The sequence below is a fragment of the Pygocentrus nattereri genome, chromosome 23, assembly GCF_015220715.1.
Source record: "Pygocentrus nattereri isolate fPygNat1 chromosome 23, fPygNat1.pri, whole genome shotgun sequence".
Classification (NCBI taxonomy): domain Eukaryota; kingdom Metazoa; phylum Chordata; class Actinopteri; order Characiformes; family Serrasalmidae; genus Pygocentrus; species Pygocentrus nattereri.
In genome coordinates, this window is record NC_051233.1 from 34657949 (window position 1) to 34677948 (window position 20000).

At 43.9% G+C, this 20000-nt stretch overlaps 1 protein-coding gene across 5 annotated transcripts in view; it reads left to right on the forward strand.

Annotated features, from left to right (window-relative positions):
• The window catches only part of nlgn3b (neuroligin 3b), a 69928-nt gene that overhangs the window by 48110 nt on the left and 1818 nt on the right, over window positions 1-20000 (forward strand). For 4 of the 5 annotated variants that reach the window (XM_037533198.1, XM_037533199.1, XM_037533197.1 and 1 more), the window contains 2 exons: window positions 1-140; window positions 18824-20000. The exon at window positions 1-140 is cut by the window's left edge and continues 1826 nt beyond it; the exon at window positions 18824-20000 is cut by the window's right edge and continues 1818 nt beyond it. The gene's annotated coding sequence lies outside the window, so the exon portion shown is untranslated. The remainder of the gene's footprint in view (window positions 141-18823) is intronic. The other variant, XM_037533200.1, reaches the window with a different exon arrangement.

The following is a 20000-nucleotide window of genomic DNA, read 5'->3' on the forward strand; positions in this document are numbered from 1 at the left end:
CTCCTGACACGCTCAGTATCGGAGCCGGTTTTCCAGCGATGCAGCAAGGAGCACTGAGTTGGGACGTGATTGAAAACTTTTTTGATTTACCTTTTTCTAGTTTACATTAAACGGAACATGTCATTCGGTGCTTTAACGAGGTGAGTCCACTCTGAGATAATCGGCTTGCTTCCTTTTCTGTAATTTTATAAAATCACTGGGAGCATTCAGAGTTTGGACTTGGGTGGAGAAAGAAAGTCATTTAGATCATAAAGAAAGCTCAAAAAGTGGTGGAGGATGACAGTGAATGTTGGTTGGTGTAGAATGATGGTGAATGTTGGTTGGTGGAGGATGATGGTGAATGCTGGTTGATGTAGGATGACAGTGTTGATTAGTGTAGGATGATGCTCAATGTTGGTTGGTGGAGGATGATGGTGTTGGTTAGTATAGGATGATGGTGAATGTTGGTTGGTGGAGGATGACGGTGTTGATTAGTGTAGGATGATGCTCAATGTTGGTTGGTGGAGGATGATGGTGTTGGTTAGTGTAGGATGATGCTGAATGTTGGTTGGTGGAGGATGATGGCAAATGTTGGTTGGTTCAGGAGGATGGTGAATGTTGGTTGGTTCAGGAGGATGGTGAATGTTGGTTGGTGGAGGATGATGGTGTTGGTTAGTGGAGGATGATGGTGAATGTTGGTTGGTGGAGGATGATGGTGTTGGTTAGTGGAGGATGATGGTGAATGTTGGTTGGTGGAGGATGATGGTGTTGCTTAGTGTAGGATGATGGTGAATGTTGGTTGGTGGAGGATGATGGTGAACATTGTTTGGTGGAGGATGGAGGAGAATGTTGGTTGGTGGAGGATGATGGTGAATGTTGGTGGGTGGAGCATGATGGTGTTGGTAAGTGTAGGATGATGGTCACTATTGGTTGGTGGAGGATGATGGCAAATGGTTGGTTCAAGAGGATGGTGAATGTTGGTTGGTGGAGGATGATGGTAATATTTTTTGGTGGAGGATGATGGTGAATGTTGGTTGGTGGAGGATGATGGTGAACATTGTTGAAAGGAGGATGATGGTGAATGTTGTTTGGTGGAGGATGATGGTGTTGGTTAGTGGAGGATGATTGTGAATTTTGGTTGGTGGAGGATGATTGTGTTGGTTAGTATAGGATGATGGTGAATGCTGGTTGGTGGAAGATGATGATGTTGGTTAGTGTAGGATGATGGTGAATGCTGGTTGGTGGAGGATGATGGTGAATGTTGGTTGATGGAGGATGATGGTAATGTTTGGTGGAGAATGTTGGTGAATGTTGGTTGGTGGAGGATGATGGTGAACATTGTATAAAGGAGGATGATGGTGAATGTTGGTTGGTGGAGGATGATGGTGTTGGTTAGTGGAGGATGATTGTGAATTTTGGTTGGTGGAGGATGATTGTGTTGGTTAGTATAGGATGATGGTGAATGCTGGTTGGTGGAAGATGATGATGTTGGTTAGTGTAGGATGATGGTGAATGCTGGTTGGTGGAGGATGATGGTGAATGTTGGTTGATGGAGGATGATGGTAATGTTTGGTGGAGCATGTTGGTGAATGTTGGTTGGTGGAGGATGATGGTTAACGTTGTATAAAGGAGGATGATGGTGAATGTTGGTTGGTGGAGGATGATGGTGTTGGTTAGTGGAGGATGATCATGAATTTTGGTTGGTGGAGAATGATGGTGTTGGTTAGTATAGGATGATGGTGAATGTTTGGTGGAGAATGATGGTGAATGTTGGTTGGTGGAGGATGATGGTGAATGCTGGTTGATGTAGGATGACAGTGTTGATTAGTGTAGGATGATGCTCAATGTTGGTTGGTGGAGGATGATGGTGTTGGTTAGTATAGGATGATGGTGAATGTTGGTTGGTGGAGGATGACGGTGTTGATTAGTGTAGGATGATGCTCAATGTTGGTTGGTGGAGGATGATGGTGTTGGTTAGTGTAGGATGATGCTGAATTTTGGTTGGTGGAGGATGATGGCAAATGTTGGTTGGTTCAGGAGGATGGTGAATGTTGGTTGGTTCAGGAGGATGGTGAATGTTGGTTGGTGGAGGATGATGGTGTTGGTTAGTGGAGGATGATGGTGAATGTTGGTTGGTGGAGGATGATGGTGTTGGTTAGTGGAGGATGATGGTGAATGTTGGTTGGTGGAGGATGATGGTGTTGCTTAGTGTAGGATGATGGTGAATGTTGGTTGGTGGAGGATGATGGTGAACATTGTTTGGTGGAGGATGGAGGAGAATGTTGGTTGGTGGAGGATGATGGTGAATGTTGGTGGGTGGAGCATGATGGTGTTGGTAAGTGTAGGATGATGGTCACTATTGGTTGGTGGAGGATGATGGCAAATGGTTGGTTCAAGAGGATGGTGAATGTTGGTTGGTGGAGGATGATGGTAATATTTTTTGGTGGAGGATGATGGTGAATGTTGGTTGGTGGAGGATGATGGTGAACATTGTTTAAAGGAGGATGATGGTGAATGTTGTTTGGTGGAGGATGATGGTGTTGGTTAGTGGAGGATGATTGTGAATTTTGGTTGGTGGAGGATGATTGTGTTGGTTAGTATAGGATGATGGTGAATGCTGGTTGGTGGAAGATGATGATGTTGGTTAGTGTAGGATGATGGTGAATGCTGGTTGGTGGAGGATGATGGTGAATGTTGGTTGATGGAGGATGATGGAAATGTTTGGTGGAGAATGTTGGTGAATGTTGGTTGGTGGAGGATGATGGTGAACATTGTATAAAGGAGGATGATGGTGAATGTTGGTTGGTGGAGGATGATGGTGTTGGTTAGTGGAGGATGATTGTGAATTTTGGTTGGTGGAGGATGATTGTGTTGGTTAGTATAGGATGATGGTGAATGCTGGTTGGTGGAAGATGATGATGTTGGTTAGTGTAGGATGATGGTGAATGCTGGTTGGTGGAGGATGATGGTGAATGTTGGTTGATGGAGGATGATGGTAATGTTTGGTGGAGAATGTTGGTGAATGTTGGTTGGTGGAGGATGATGGTGAACATTGTATAAAGGAGGATGATGGTGAATGTTGGTTGGTGGAGGATGATGGTGTTGGTTAGTGGAGGATGATCATGAATTTTGGTTGGTGGAGAATGATGGTGTTGGTTAGTATAGGATGATGGTGAATGTTTGGTGGAGAATGATGGTGAATGTGGGTTGGTTGAGGATGATGTTAATGTTTGGTGGAGAATGATGATGAATTTTGGTTGATGGAGGATGATGGTAATGTTTGGTGGAGAATGTTGGTGAATGTTGGTTGGTGGAGGATGATGGTGAACATTGTATAAAGGAGGATGATGGTGAATGTTGGTTGGTGGAGGATGATGGTGTTGGTTAGTGGAGGATGATCATGAATTTTGGTTGGTGGAGAATGATTGTGTTGGTTAGTATAGGATGATGGTGAATGCTGGTTGGTGGAGGATGATGATGTTGGTTAGTATAGGATGATGGTGAATGTTGGTTGATGTAGGATGACAGTGTTGGTTAATGTAGGATGATGGTGAATGTTGGTTGTTGGAGGATGATGGCAAATGTTGGTTGTTTCAGGAGGATGGTGAATGTTGATTGGTGGAGGATGATGGTGAATGTTGGTTGGTGGAGAATGATGGTGTTGGTTAGTATAGGATGATGGTGAATGTTGGTTGGTGGAGGATGACGGTGTTGATTAGTGTAGGATGATGCTCAATGTTGGTTGGTGGAAAATGATGGTGTTGGTTAGTGTAGGATGATGGTGAATGTTGGTTGGTGGAGGATGATGGTGTTGGTTAGTGGAGGATGATTGTGAATTTTGGTTGGTGGAGAATGATGGTGTTGGTTAGTATAGGATGATGGTGAATGTTGGTTGGTGGAGGATGATGGTGTTAGTTAGTGTAGGATGATGGTGAATGTTGGTTGGTGGAGGATGATGGCAAATGTTGGTTGGTTCAGGAGGATGGTGAATGTTGGTTGGGGTAGGATGATGGTGAATGTTGGTTGGTGGAGGATGATGGTGTTGGTTAGTTTATGATGATGGTGAATGTTGGTTGGTGGAGGCTGATGGTGTTGATTAGTGTAGGATGATGGTGAATGTTGGTTGGTGGAGGATGATGGTGAACATTGTTTGGTGGAGGCTGGTGGTGAATGTTGGTTGGTGGAGGATGATGGTGAACATTGTTTGGTGGAGAATGATGGTGAATGTTGGTTGGTGGAGGATGATGGTGTTGGTTAGTGGAGGATGATCGTGAATTTTGGTTGGTGGAGGATGATTGTGTTGGTTAGTATAGGATGATGGTGAATGCTGGTTGGTGGAAGATGATGATGTTGGTTAGTGTAGGATGATGGTGAATGCTGGTTGGTGGAGGATGATGGTGAATGTTGGTTGATGGAGGATGATGGTAATGTTTGGTGGAGAATGTTGGTGAATGTTGGTTGGTGGAGGATGATGGTGAACATTGTATAAAGGAGGATGATGGTGAATGTTGGTTGGTGGAGGATGATGGTGTTGGTTAGTGGAGGATGATTGTGAATTTTGGTTGGTGGAGGATGATTGTGTTGGTTAGTATAGGATGATGGTGAATGCTGGTTGGTGGAAGATGATGATGTTGGTTAGTGTAGGATGATGGTGAATGCTGGTTGGTGGAGGATGATGGTGAATGTTGGTTGATGGAGGATGATGGTAATGTTTGGTGGAGAATGTTGGTGAATGTTGGTTGGTGGAGGATGATGGTGAACATTGTATAAAGGAGGATGATGGTGAATGTTGGTTGGTGGAGGATGATGGTGTTGGTTAGTGGAGGATGATCATGAATTTTGGTTGGTGGAGAATGATGGTGTTGGTTAGTATAGGATGATGGTGAATGTTTGGTGGAGAATGATGGTGAATGTGGGTTGGTTGAGGATGATGTTAATGTTTGGTGGAGAATGATGATGAATTTTGGTTGATGGAGGATGATGGTAATGTTTGGTGGAGAATGTTGGTGAATGTTGGTTGGTGGAGGATGATGGTGAACATTGTATAAAGGAGGATGATGGTGAATGTTGGTTGGTGGAGGATGATGGTGTTGGTTAGTGGAGGATGATCATGAATTTTGGTTGGTGGAGAATGATTGTGTTGGTTAGTATAGGATGATGGTGAATGCTGGTTGGTGGAGGATGATGATGTTGGTTAGTATAGGATGATAGTGAATGTTGGTTGATGTAGGATGACAGTGTTGGTTAATGTAGGATGATGGTGAATGTTGGTTGGTGGAGGATGATGGCAAATGTTGGTTGTTTCAGGAGGATGGTGAATGTTGATTGGTGGAGGATGACGGTGTTGGTTAATGTAGGATGATGGTGAATGTTGGTTGTTGGAGGATGATGGCAAATGTTGGTTGTTTCAGGAGGATGGTGAATGTTGATTGGTGGAGGATGATGGGGAATGTTGGTTGGTGGAGAATGATGGCGTTGGTTAGTATAGGATGATGGTAAATGTTGGTTGGTGGAGGATGACGGTGTTGTTTAGTGTAGGATGATGCTCAATGTTGGTTGGTGGAGGATGATGGTGTTGGTTAGTGTAGGATGATGGTGAATGTTGGTTGGTGGAGGATGATGGCAAATGTTGGTTGGTTCAGGAGGATGGTGAATGTTGGTTGGGGTAGGATGATGGTGAATGTTGGTTGGTGGAGGATGATGGTGAATGTTGGTTGGTGGAGGATGATGGTGTTGGTTAGTTTATGATGATGGTGAATGTTGGTTGGTGGAGGCTGATGGTGTTGGTTAGTGTAGGGTGATGGTGAATGTTGGTTGGTGGAGGATGATGGTGAACATTGTTTGGTGGAGGCTGGTGGTAAATGTTGGTTGGTGGAGGATGATGGTGAACATTGTTTGGTGGAGGCTGATGGTGAATGTTGGTTTGTGGAGGATGATGGTGAACATTGTTTAAAGGAGGATGATGGTGAATGTTGGTTGGTGGAGGATGATGGTGTTGGTTAGTGGAGGATGATCGTGAATTTTGGTTGGTTGAGGATGATTGTGTTGGTTAGTGGAGGATGATGGTGAATGCTGGTTGGTGGAGGATTATGGTGAATGTTGGTTGATGGAGGATGATGGTAATGTTTGGTGGAGAATGATGGTGAATGTGGGTTGGTGGAGGATGATGTTAATGTTTGGTGGAGAATGATGATGAATGTTGGTTGATGGAGGATGATGGTAATCTTTGGTTGAGAATGTTGGTGAATGTTGGTTGGTGGAGGATGATGGTGAATGTTGCTTGATGGAGGATGATGGTAATATTTGGTGGAGAATGATGGTGAAAGTGGGTTGGTGGAGGATGATGGTGAATGTTGGTTGATGGAAGATGATGTTAATGTTTGGTGGAGAATGATGGTGAATGTTGGTTGGTGGAGGATGATGGTGTTGGTTAGTTGAGGATGATCGTGAATTTTGCTTGGTGGAGGATGATGGTTTTGGTTAGTATAGGATGATGGTGAATGCTGGTTGGTGGAGGATGATGGTGTTGGTTAATGTAGGATGATGGTGAATGCTGGTTGGTGGAGGATGATGGTGTTGGTTAGTGGAGGATGATCATGAATTTTGGTTGATGGAGAATGATTCTGTTGGTTAGTGTAGGATGATGGTGAATGCTGGTTGGTGGAGGATGATGATGTTGGTTAGTATAGGATGATGGTGAATGTTGGTTGATGTAGGATGACAGTGTTGATTAGTGTAGTATGATGCTGAATGTTGGTTGGTGGAGAATGATGGTGTTGGTTAGTATAGGATGATGGTCAATGTTGGTTGGTGGAGGATGACGGTGTTGGTTATTGTAGGATGATGGTGAATGTTGGTTGGTGGAGGATGATGGCAAATGTTGGTTGTTTCAGGAGGATGGTGAATGTTGATTGGTGGAGGATAATGGTGAATGTTGGTTGGTGGAGAATGATGGTGTTGGTTAGTATAGGATGATGGTGAATGTTGGTTGGTGGAGGATGACGGTGTTGATTAGTGTAGGATGATGCTCAATGTTGGTTGGTGGAGGATGATGGTGTTGGTTAGTTTAGGATGATGCTGAATGTTGGTTGGTGGAGGATGATGGTGTTGGTTAGTGTAGGATGATGGTGAATGTTGGTTGGTGGAGGATGATGGCAAATGTTGGTTGGTTCAGGAGGATGGTGAATGTTGGTTGGGGGAGGATGATGGTGAATGTTGGTTGGTGGGGGATGATGGTGAATGTTGGTTGGTGGAGGATGATGGTGTTGGTTAGTTTATGATGATGGTGAATGTTGCTTGGTGGAGGCTGATGGTGTTGGTTAGTGTAGGATGATGGTGAATGTTGCTTGGTGGAGGATGATGGTGAACATTGTTTGGTGGAGGCTGGTGGTGAATGTTGGTTTGTGGAGGATGATGGTGAATGTTGGTTGGTGTAGGATGATGGTGTTGGTTAGTGTAGGATGATGGTGAATGTTGATTGGTGGAGGATGATGGTGAACATTGTTTGGTGGAGAATGATGATGAATGTTGGTTGATAGAGGATGATGGTAATGTTTGGTGGAGAATGTTGGAGAATGTTGGTTGGTAGAGGATGATGGTGAATGTTGGTTGATGGAGGATGATGGTAATAATTGGTGGAGAATGATGGTGAAAGTGGGTTGGTGGAGGATGATGTTAATTTTGGGGGAGAATGATGATGAATGTTGGTTGATGGAGGATGATGGTAATGTTTGGTGGAGAATGTTGTTGAATGTTGTTTGGTGGAGGATCATGGTGAACATTGTTTAAAGGAGGATGATGGTGAATGTTGGTTGGTGGAGGATGATGGTGTTGGTTAGTGGAGGATGATCATGAATTTTGGTTGGTGGAGAATGATTCTGTTGGTTAGTATAGGATGATGGTGAATGCTGGTTGGTGGAGGATTATGATGTTGTTTAGTATAGGATGATGGTGAATGTTGGTTGATGTAGGATGACAGTGTTGATTAGTGTAGTATGATGCTGAATGTTGGTTGGTGGAGGATGATGGTGTTGGTTAGTATAGGATGATGGTGAATGTTGGTTGGTGGAGGATGACGGTGAATGTTGCTTGATGGAGGATGATGGTAATATTTGGTGGAGAATGATGGTGAAAGTGGGTTGGTGGAGGATGATGGTGAATGTTGGTTGATGGAAGATGATGTTAATGTTTGGTGGAGAATGATGGTGAATGTTGGTTGGTGGAGGATGATGGTGTTGGTTAGTTGAGCATGATCGTGAATTTTGCTTGGTGGAGGATGATTGTTTTGGTTAGTATAGGATGATGGTGAATGCTGGTTGGTGGAGGATGATGGTGTTGGTTAATGTAGGATGATGGTGAATGCTGGTTGGTGGAGGATGATGGTGTTGGTTAAAGGAGGATGATCATGAATTTTGGTTGGTGGAGAATGATTCTGTTGGTTAGTGTAGGATGATGGTGAATGCTGGTTGGTGGAGGATGATGATGTTGGTTAGTATAGGATGATGGTGAATGTTGGTTGATGTAGGATGACAGTGTTGATTAGTGTAGTATGATGCTGAATGTTGGTTGGTGGAGACTGATGGTGTTGGTTAGTATAGGATGATGGTGAATGTTGGTTGGTGGAGGATGACGGTGTTGGTTATTGTAGGATGATGGTGAATGTTGGTTGGTGGAGGATGATGGCAAATGTTGGTTGTTTCAGGAGGATGGTGAATGTTGATTGGTGGAGGATAATGGTGAATGTTGGTTGGTGGAGAATGATGGTGTTGGTTAGTATAGGATGATGGTGAATGTTGGTTGGTGGAGGATGACGGTGTTGATTAGTGTAGGATGATGCTCAATGTTGGTTGGTGGAGGATGATGGTGTTGGTTAGTTTAGGATGATGCTGAATGTTGGTTGGTGGAGGATGATGGTGTTGGTTAGTGTAGGATGATGGTGAATGTTGGTTGGTGGAGGATGATGGCAAATGTTGGTTGGTTCAGGAGGATGGTGAATGTTGGTTGGGGGAGGATGATGGTGAATGTTGGTTGGTGGGGGATGATGGTGAATGTTGGTTGGTGGAGGATGATGGTGTTGGTTAGTTTATGATGATGGTGAATGTTGCTTGGTGGAGGCTGATGGTTTTGCTTAGTGTAGGATGATGGTGAATGTTGCTTGGTGGAGGATGATGGTGAACATTGTTTGGTGGAGGCTGGTGGTGAATGTTGGTTGGTGGAGGATGATGGTGAACATTGTTTGGTGGAGGCTGATGGTGAGTGTTGGTTCATGGAGGATGATGGTGAACATTGTTTAAAGGAGGATGATGGTGAATGTTGGTTGGTGGAGGATGATGGTGTTGGTTAGTGGAGGATGATCGTGAATTTTGGTTGGTGGAGGATGATTGTGTTGGTTAGTATAGGATGATGGTGAATGCTGGTTGGTGGAGGATGATGGTGTTGGTTAGTGTAGGATGATGGTGAATGCTGGTTGGTGGAGGATTATGGTGAATGTTGGTTGATGGAGGATGATGGTAATGTTTGGTGGAGAATGATGGTGAATGTGGGTTGGTGGAGGATGATGTTAATGTTTGGTGGAGAATGATGATGAATGTTGGTGAATGTTGGTGTTGGTTAGTATAGGATGATGGTGAATGTTTGGTGGAGAATGATGGTGAATGTGGGTTGGTTGAGGATGATGTTAATGTTTGGTGGAGAATGATGATGAATGTTGGTTGATGGAGGATGATGGTAATGTTTGGTGGAGAATGTTGTTGAATGTTGGTTGGTGGAGGATGATGGTGAACATTGTTTAAAGGAGGATGATGGTGAATGTTGGTTGGTGGAGGATGATGGTGTTGGTTAGTGGAGGATGATCATGAATTTTGGTTGGTGGAGAATGATTCTGTTGGTTAGTATAAGATGATGGTTAATGCTGGTTGGTGGAGGATTATGATTTTGTTTAGTATAGGATGATGGTGAATGTTGGTTGATGTAGGATGACATTGTTGATTAGTGTAGTATGATGCTGAATGTTGGTTGGTGGAGAATGATGGTGTTGGTTAGTATAGGATGATGGTGAATGTTGGTTGGTGGAGGATGACGGTGTTGGTTAGTGTAGGATGATGGTGAATGCTGGTTGGTGGAGGATTATGGTGAATGTTGGTTGATGGAGGATGATGGTAATGTTTGGTGGAGAATGATGGTGAATGTGGGTTGGTGGAGGATGATGTTAATGTTTGGTGGAGAATGATGATGAATGTTGGTGAATGTTGGTGTTGGTTAGTATAGGATGATGGTGAATGTTTGGTGGAGAATGATGGTGAATGTGGGTTGGTTGAGGATGATGTTAATGTTTGGTGGAGAATGATGATGAATGTTGGTTGATGGAGGATGATGGTAATGTTTGGTGGAGAATGTTGTTGAATGTTGGTTGGTGGAGGATGATGGTGAACATTGTTTAAAGGAGGATGATGGTGAATGTTGGTTGGTGGAGGATGATGGTGTTGGTTAGTGGAGGATGATCATGAATTTTGGTTGGTGGAGAATGATTCTGTTGGTTAGTATAGGATGATGGTTAATGCTGGTTGGTGGAGGATTATGATTTTGTTTAGTATAGGATGATGGTGAATGTTGGTTGATGTAGGATGACATTGTTGATTAGTGTAGTATGATGCTGAATGTTGGTTGGTGGAGAATGATGGTGTTGGTTAGTATAGGATGATGGTGAATGTTGGTTGGTGGAGGATGACGGTGTTGGTTATTGTAGGATGATGGTGTTTCTTAGTTGAGGATGATCGTGAATTTTGGTTGGTGGAGGATGATTGTGTTGGTTAGTATAGGATGATGGTGAATGCTGGTTGGTGGAGGATGATGGTGAATGTTGGTTGATGGAGGATGATGGTAATGTTTGGTGGAGAATGATGGTGAATGTGGGTTGCTGGAGGATGATAGTGAATGTTGGTTGATGGAGGATGATGGTAATGTTTGGTGGAGAATGATGGTGAATGTGGGTTGGTGGAGGATGATGTTAATGTTTGGTGGAGAATGATGATGAATGTTGGTTGATGGAGGATGATGGTAATGTTTGGTGGAGAATGTTGGTGAATGTTGGTTGGTGGAAGATGATGAAGTTGGTTAGTGGAGGATGATCATGAATTTTGGTTGGTGGAGAATGATTCTGTTGGTTAGTATAGGATGATGGTGAATGTTGATTGGTGGAGGATGATGGTGTTGGTTAGTGGAGGATGATCATGAATTTTGGTTGGTGGAGAATGATTCTGTTGGTTAGTATAGGATGATGGTGAATGCTGGTTGGTGGAGGATGATGATGTTGGTTAGTATAGGATGATTGTGAATGTTGGTTGATGTAGGATGACAGTGTTGATTAGTGTAGGATGATGCTGAATGTTGGTTGGTGGAGAATGATGGTGTTGGTTAGTATAGGATGATGGTGAATGTTGGTTGATGTAGGATGACAGTGTTGATTAGTGTAGTATGATGCTGAATGTTGGTTGGTGGAGAATGATGGTGTTGGATAGTATAGGATGATGGTGAATGTTGGTTGGTGGAGGATGACGGTGTTGGTTAATGTACGATGATGGTGAATGTTGGTTGGTGGAGGATGATGGCAAATGTTGGTTGTTTCAGGAGGATGGTGAATGTTGATTGGTGGAGGATGATGGTGAATGTTGGTTGGTGGAGAATGATGGTGTTGGTTAGTATAGGTTGATGGTGAATGTTGGTTGGTGGAGGATGACGGTGTTGATTAGTGTAGGATGATGCTCAGTGTTGGTTGGTGGAGGATGATGGTGTTGGTTAGTGTAGGATGATGCTGAATGTTGGTTGGTGGAGGATGATGGTGTTGGTTAGTGTAGGATGATGGTGAATGTTGGTTGGTGGAGGATGATGGCAAATGTTGGTTGGTTCAGGAGGATGGTGAATGTTGGTTGGGGGAGGATGATGGTGTTGGTTAGTTTATGATGATGGTGAATGTTGGTTGGTGGAGGATGATGGTGTTGGTTAGTTTATGATGATGGTGAATGTTGGTTGGTGGAGGCTGATGGTGTTGGTTAGTGTAGGATGATGGTGAATGTTGGTTGGTGGAGGATGATGGTGAACATTGTTTGGTGGAGGCTGGTGGTGAATGTTGGTTGGTGGAGGATGATGGTGAACATTGTTTGGTGGAGGCTGATGGTAAATGTTGGTTCGTGGAGGATGATGGTGAACATTGTTTAAAGGAGGATGATGGTGAATGTTGGTTGGTGGAGGATGATGGTGTTGGTTAGTGGAGGATGATCGTGACTTTTGGTTGGTGGAGGATGATTGTGTTGGTTAGTATAGGATGATGGTGAATGCTGGTTGGTGGAGGATGATGGTGTTGGTTAGTGTAGGATGATGGTGAATGCTGGTTGGTGGAGGATTATGGTGAATGTTGGTTGATGGAGGATGATGGTAATGTTTGGTGGAGAATGATGGTGAATGTGGGTTGGTGGAGGATGATGTTAATGTTTGGTGGAGAATGATGATGAATGTTGGTTGATGGAGGATGATGGTAATGTTTGGTGGAGAATGTTGGTGAATGTTATTTGGTGGAGGATGATGGTGAATGTTGGTTGATGCAGGATGATGGTAATATTTGGTGGAGAATGATGGTGAAAGGGGGGTAGTGGAGGATGATGGTGAATGTTGGTTGATGGAAGATGATGTTAATGTTTGGTGGAGAATGATGGTGAATGTTGGTTGGTGGAGGATGATGGTGAATATTGTTTAAAGGAGGATGATGGTGAATGTTGGTTGGTGGAGGATGATGGTGTTGGTTAGTGGAGGATGATCGTGAATTTTGCTTGGTGGAGGATGATTGTTTTGGTTAGTATAGGATGATGGTGAATGCTGGTTGGTGGAGGATGATGGTGTTGGTTAATGTAGGATGATGGTGAATGCTGGTTGGTGGAGGATGATGTTGTTGGTTAGTGGAGGATGATCATGAATTTTGGTTGGTGGAGAATGATTCTGTTTGTTAGTGTAGGATGATGGTGAATGCTGGTTGGTGAAGGATGATGATGTTGGTTAGTATAGGATGATGGTGAATGTTGGTTGATGTAGGATGACAGTGTTGATTAGTGTAGGATGATGCTGAATGTTGGTTGGTGGAGAATGATGGTGTTGGTTAGTATAGGATGATGGTGAATGTTTGTTGGAGAATGATGGTGAATGTGGGTTGGTGGAGGATGATGTTAATGTTTGGTGGAGAATGATGATGAATGTTGGTTGATGGAGGATGATGGTAATGTTTGGTGGAGAATGTTGTTGAATGTTGGTTGGTGGAGGATGATGGTGAACATTGTTTAAAGGAGGATGATGGTGAATGTTGGTTGGTGGAGGATGATGGTGTTGGTTAGTGTAGGATGATCGTGAATGTTGGTTGGTGGAGGATGATGGTGAACATTGTTTGGTGGAGGCTGGTGGTGAATGTTGGTTTGTGGAGGATGATGGTGAATGTTGGTTGGTGTAGGATGATGGTGTTGGTTAGTGTAGGATGATGGTCAATGTTGATTGGTGGAGGATGATGGTGAACATTGTTTGGTGGAGGCTGGTGGTGAATGTTGGTTGGTGGAGGATGATGGTGAACATTGTTTGGTGGAGGCTGATGGTGAATGTTGGTTGGTGGAGGATGATGGTGAACATTGTTTAAAGGAGGATGATGGTGAATGTTGGTTGGTGGAGGATGATGGTGTTGGTTAGTGGAGGATGATCGCGAATTTTGGTTGGTGGAGGATGATTGTGTTGGTTAGTGTAGGATGATGGTGAATGCTGGTTGGTGGAGGATTATGGTGAATGTTGGTTGATGGAGGATGATGGTAATGTTTGGTGGAGAATGATGGTGAATGTGGGTTGGTGGAGGATGATGTTAATGTTTGGTGGAGAATGATGATGAATGTTGGTTGATGGAGGGTGATGGTAATGTTTGGTGGAGAATGTTGGTGAATGTTGGTTGGTGGAGGATGATGGTGAATGTTGTTTGATGGAGGATGATGTTAATGTTTGGTGGAGAATGATGGTGAATGTGGGGTGGTGGAGGATGATGGTGAACAATTTTTTAAAGGAGGATGATGGTGAATGTTGTTTGATGGAGGATGATGGTGTTGGTTAGTTGAGGATGATCGTGAATTTTGGTTGGTGGAGGATGATTGTGTTGGTTACTATAGGATGATGGTGAATGCTGGTTGGTGGAGGATGACGTTGTTGGTTAATGTAGGATGATGGTGAATGCTGGTTGATGGAGGATGATGGTAATGTTTGGTGGAGAATGATGGTGAATGTGGGTTGGTGGAGGATGATGGTGAAAATTGTTTAAAGGAGGATGATGGTGAATGTTGGTTGGTGGAGGATGATGGTAATGTTTGGTGGAGAATGATGGTGAATGTGGGTTGGTGGAGGATGATGTTAATGTTTGGTGGAGAATGATGATGAATGTTGGTTGATGGAGGATGATGGTAATGTTTGGTGGAGAATGTTGGTGAATGTTATTTGGTGGAGGATGATGGTGAATGTTGGTTGATGCAGGATGATGGTAATATTTGGTGGAGAATGATGGTGAAAGTGGGTTGGTGGAGGATGATGGTGAATGTTGGTTGATGGAAGATGATGTTAATGTTTGGTGGAGAATGATGGTGAATGTTGGTTGGTGGAGGATGATGGTGAATATTGTTTAAAGGAGGATGATGGTGAATGTTGGTTGGTGGAGGATGATGGTGTTGGTTAGTGGAGGATGATCGTGAATTTTGCTTGGTGGAGGATGTTTGTTTTGGTTAGTATAGGATGATGGTGAATGCTGGTTGGTGGAGGATGATGGTGTTGGTTAATGTAGGATGATGGTGAATGCTGGTTGGTGGAGGATGATGTTGTTGGTTAGTGGAGGATGATCATGAATTTTGGTTGGTGGAGAATGATTCTGTTTGTTAGTGTAGGATGATGGTGAATGCTGGTTGGTGAAGGATGATGATGTTGGTTAGTATAGGATGATGGTGAATGTTGGTTGATGTAGGATGACAGTGTTGATTAGTGTAGGATGATGCTGAATGTTGGTTGGTGGAGAATGATGGTGTTGGTTAGTATAGGATGATGGTGAATGTTTGTTGGAGAATGATGGTGAATGTGGGTTGGTGGAGGATGATGTTAATGTTTGGTGGAGAATGATGATGAATGTTGGTTGATGGAGGATGATGGTAATGTTTGGTGGAGAATGTTGTTGAATGTTGGTTGGTGGAGGATGATGGTGAACATTGTTTAAAGGAGGATGATGGTGAATGTTGGTTGGTGGAGGATGATGGTGTTGGTTAGTGTAGGATGATCGTGAATGTTGGTTGGTGGAGGATGATGGTGCACATTGTTTGGTGGAGGCTGGTGGTGAATGTTGGTTTGTGGAGGATGATGGTGAATGTTGGTTGGTGTAGGATGATGGTGTTGGTTAGTGTAGGATGATGGTCAATGTTGATTGGTGGAGGATGATGGTGAACATTGTTTGGTGGAGGCTGGTGGTGAATGTTGGTTGGTGGAGGATGATGGTGAACATTGTTTGGTGGAGGCTGATGGTGAATGTTGGTTGCTGGAGGATGATGGTGAACATTGTTTAAAGGAGGATGATGGTGAATGTTGGTTGGTGGAGGATGATGGTGTTGGTTAGTGGAGGATGATCGCGAATTTTGGTTGGTGGAGGATGATTGTGTTGGTTAGTGTAGGATGATGGTGAATGCTGGTTGGAGGAGGATTATGGTGAATGTTGGTTGATGGAGGATGATGGTAATGTTTGGTGGAGAATGATGGTGAATGTGGGTTGGTGGAGGATGATGTTAATGTTTGGTGGAGAATGATGATGAATGTTGGTTGATGGAGGGTGATGGTAATGTTTGGTGGAGAATGTTGGTGAATGTTGGTTGGTGGAGGATGATGGTGAATGTTGTTTGATGGAGGATGATGTTAATGTTTGGTGGAGAATGATGGTGAATGTGGGGTGGTGGAGGATGATGGTGAACAATTTTTTAAAGGAGGATGATGGTGAATGTTGTTTGATGGAGGATGATGGTGTTGGTTAGTTGAGGATGATCGTGAATTTTGGTTGGTGGAGGATGATTGTGTTGGTTACTATAGGATGATGGTGAATGCTGGTTGGTGGAGGATGACGTTGTTGGTTAATGTAGGATGATGGTGAATGCTGGTTGATGGAGGATGATGGTAATGTTTGGTGGAGAATGATGGTGAATGTGGGTTGGTGGAGGATGATGGTGAAAATTGTTTAAAGGAGGATGATGGTGAATGTTGGTTGGTGGAGGATGATGGTGAATGTGGGTTGTTGGAGGATGATGTTAATGTTTGGTGGAGAATGATGATGAATGTTGGTTGATGGAGGATGATGGTAATGTTTGGTGGAGAATGTTGGTGAATGTTGGTTGGTGGAGGATGACGGTGCATGTTGGTTGGTGGAGGATGATGGTGTTGGTTAGTGGAGGATGATCGTGAATTTTGGTTGGCTGAGGATGATTGTGTTGGTTAGTATAGGATGATGGTGAATGTTGGTTGGTGGAGGATGATGGTGTTGGTTAGTTTATGATGATGGTGAATGTTGGTTGGTGGAGGATGATGGTGAATGTGGGTTGTTGGAGGATGATGTTAATGTTTGGTGGAGAATGATGATGAATGTTGGTTGATGGAGGATGATGGTAATGTTTGGTGGAGAATGTTGGTGAATGTTGGTTGGTGGAGGATGACGGTGCATGTTGGTTGGTGGAGGATGATGGTGTTGGTTAGTGGAGGATGATCGTGAATTTTGGTTGGCTGAGGATGATTGTGTTGGTTAGTATAGGATGATGGTGAATGTTGGTTGGTGGAGGCTGATGGTGTTGGTTAGTGTAGGATGATGGTGAATGTTGGTTGGTGGAGGATGATGGTGAACATTGTTTGGTGGAGGCTGGTGGTGAATGTTGGTTGGTGGAGGATGATGGTGAACATTGTTTGGTGGAGGCTGATGGTAAATGTTGGTTCGTGGAGGATGATGGTGAACATTGTTTAAAGGAGGATGATGGTGAATGTTGGTTGGTGGAGGATGATGGTGTTGGTTAGTGGGGGATGATCGTGACTTTTGGTTGGTGGAGGATGATTGTGTTGGTTAGTATAGGATGATGGTGAATGCTGGTTGGTGGAGGATGATGGTGTTGGTTAGTGTAGGATGATGGTGAATGCTGGTTGGTGGAGGATTATGGTGAATGTTGGTTGATGGAGGATGATGGTAATGTTTGGTGGAGAATGATGGTGAATGTGGGTTGGTGGAGGATGATGTTAATGTTTGGTGGAGAATGATGATGAATGTTGGTTGATGGAGGATGATGGTAATGTTTGGTGGAGAATGTTGGTGAATGTTATTTGGTGGAGGATGATGGTGAATGTTGGTTGATGCAGGATGATGGTAATATTTGGTGGAGAATGATGGTGAAAGTGGGTTGGTGGAGGATGATGGTGAATGTTGGTTGATGGAAGATGATGTTAATGTTTGGTGGAGAATGATGGTGAATGTTGGTTGGTGGAGGATGATGGTGAATATTGTTTAAAGGAGGATGATGGTGAATGTTGGTTGGTGGAGGATGATGGTGTTGGTTAGTGGAGGATGATCGTGAATTTTGGTTGGCTGAGGATGATTGTGTTGGTTAGTATAGGATGATGGTGAATGCTGGTTGGTGGAGGATGATGGTGTTGGTTAGTGTAGGATGATGGTGAATGCTGGTTGGTGGAGGATTATGGTGAATGTTGGTTGATGGAGGATGATGTTAATGTTTGTTGGAGAATGATGGTGAATGTGGGTTGGTGGAGGATGATGGTGAATGTTGGTTGATGGAGGATGATGTTAATGTTTGGTGGAGAATGATGAATGTTGGTTGATGGAGGATGATGGTGAATGTTGGTTGATAGAGGATGATGGTAATGTTTGGTGGAGAATGTTGGGGAATGTGGGTTGGTGGAGGATGATGGTGAATGTTGGTTGATGGAGGATGATGTTAATGTTTGGTGGAGAATGATGGTGAATGTGGGTTGGTGGAGGATGATGGTGAATGTTGGTTGATGGAGGATGATGTTAATGTTTGGTGGAGAATGATGATGAATGTTGGTTGATGGAGGATGATGGTGAATGTTGGTTGATGGAGGATGATGGTAATGTTTGGTGGAGAATGATGTTGAATGTTGGTTGATGGAGGATGATGGTGAATGTTTGTTAGTGCAGGATGATCTTGAATTTTGGTTGGTGGAGGATGATGGTGTTGGTTAGTGTAGGATGATGGTGAATGTTGTTTTGGTGGAGGTTGATGATGAATGTTGGTTGATGGAGGTTTATGGTGATAGCTTGAGACTGATGGTGATTTTTGGAGAATGAAGGCTGTAATCGGACAGTTTTGGCCTTTGGTGGAGGATAATAGCGATTGATGAGCATCATAATGTCTGGTGGACTGCACTGGTGTTTGTAGGAGAATGTTGAAAATGTAAATGTTTTTATAGAGGTCAATGAGGACTGCTGGTGGAGAGTGATGGTGTTTGTTTGGAAAATCATGGTTTCTTGTGGAGAATGTGTGCATTTGGTGGACAGTGATGGTGTGTGGTGGAGGAGGGTGGTGTTTGGTGGAGGAAGGTGATGTTTGGTGGAGGAAGGTGGTGTTTGGTGGATGTTCAGGATGTTTGTTTAAGAATGTTGGTGTTTTTTGGAGAATGAAAGGTCAAAGTAGAACTACAGTTTAAAACTTCACTAAATCAAGTTAATTAAACCAGTTGAACCAGCATGGAACCCAGGTCTGTTCACATCTCCATGTGCCCTTTTCTTTCACAGCCACTGTTCTTGGATCAGAGATGATTATGTGGCGCTCAGCTGAACGGGTCCAGTCATGTGCCGGTTTTCTTCCCTTCTGTTTTGGGTCTAACAGATGGTGAGGCTGGTTGTGGACCATCCACACACACTGGATTATGAACCTTTTCCTGTTCGTACTGTGGAGAACCAGAGTGATGTACTGTCCTACGTGCTCCTGCTGGACCATAGGGAGCGCCCTCACCTCTCAGAACTTCACTTTATAGACAATCAGAAAAAAATCAACAAAAGCTGGGCTCTAGAACTTTCTCCACTGAGCTCTTCAAATCATCTGTCACCGGCTATAATAAGACAGTAATAACATGTGTAATAAGAGTAATAACTATGTCTGTACAGTCCCAGTGTTACATATATTAACTCTTTACTTCGGAGCTCCGGAGATGTTGTTACTAATTACGTTAAACTCCTCAGTGTGGAGGAGTAACGGAGTAACGGAGTAACGGAGGGCTTTTTATCACGAGGCGGTTCTGAAGAATCGGACTCTTCGCGCAGAATCTCTCGAGGGAGTTCTGCGCTGATATCTTTACTCGTTCATGCCTTTCTGAATGTCTCCATCCTCTTCATCCCGCTGAGGTCGGCCTCCCGTTGGAATCTTCCATTTTCTGTTCCACCTTAAACGGTGCAGCTGGTACATTCTGTTGCCTCAGTCTGCTGCACCATTTAAGCGGAAGGTTCTGGAGCCTCAGGTGTGAGATTGTAAGTGCTGCGCCATTTAAGGTGGAGCCGAAGGTTCAGGAGCCTCAGGTGTGAGATTGTAAGTGCTGCGCCATTTAAGGTGGAGCGGAAGGTTCAGGAGCCTCAGGTGTCAGATTGTAAGTGCTGCACTATTTAAGGTAGAGCCGAAGGTTCAGGAGCCTGAGATGTCAGATTGTAAGTGCTGCACCATTTAAGGTGGAGCGGAAGGTTCAGGAGCCTGAGGTGTCAGATTGTAAGTGCTGCACCATTTAAGGTGGAGCGGAAGGTTCAGGAGCCTCAGGTGTGAGATTGTAAGTGCTGCGCCATTTAAGGTGGAGCGGAAGGTTCAGGAGCCTCAGGTGTCAGATTGTAAGTGCTGCACTATTTAAGGTAGAGCCGAAGGTTCAAGAGCCTGAGATGTCAGATTGTAAGTGCTGCGCCATTTAAGGTGGAGCGGAAGGTTCAG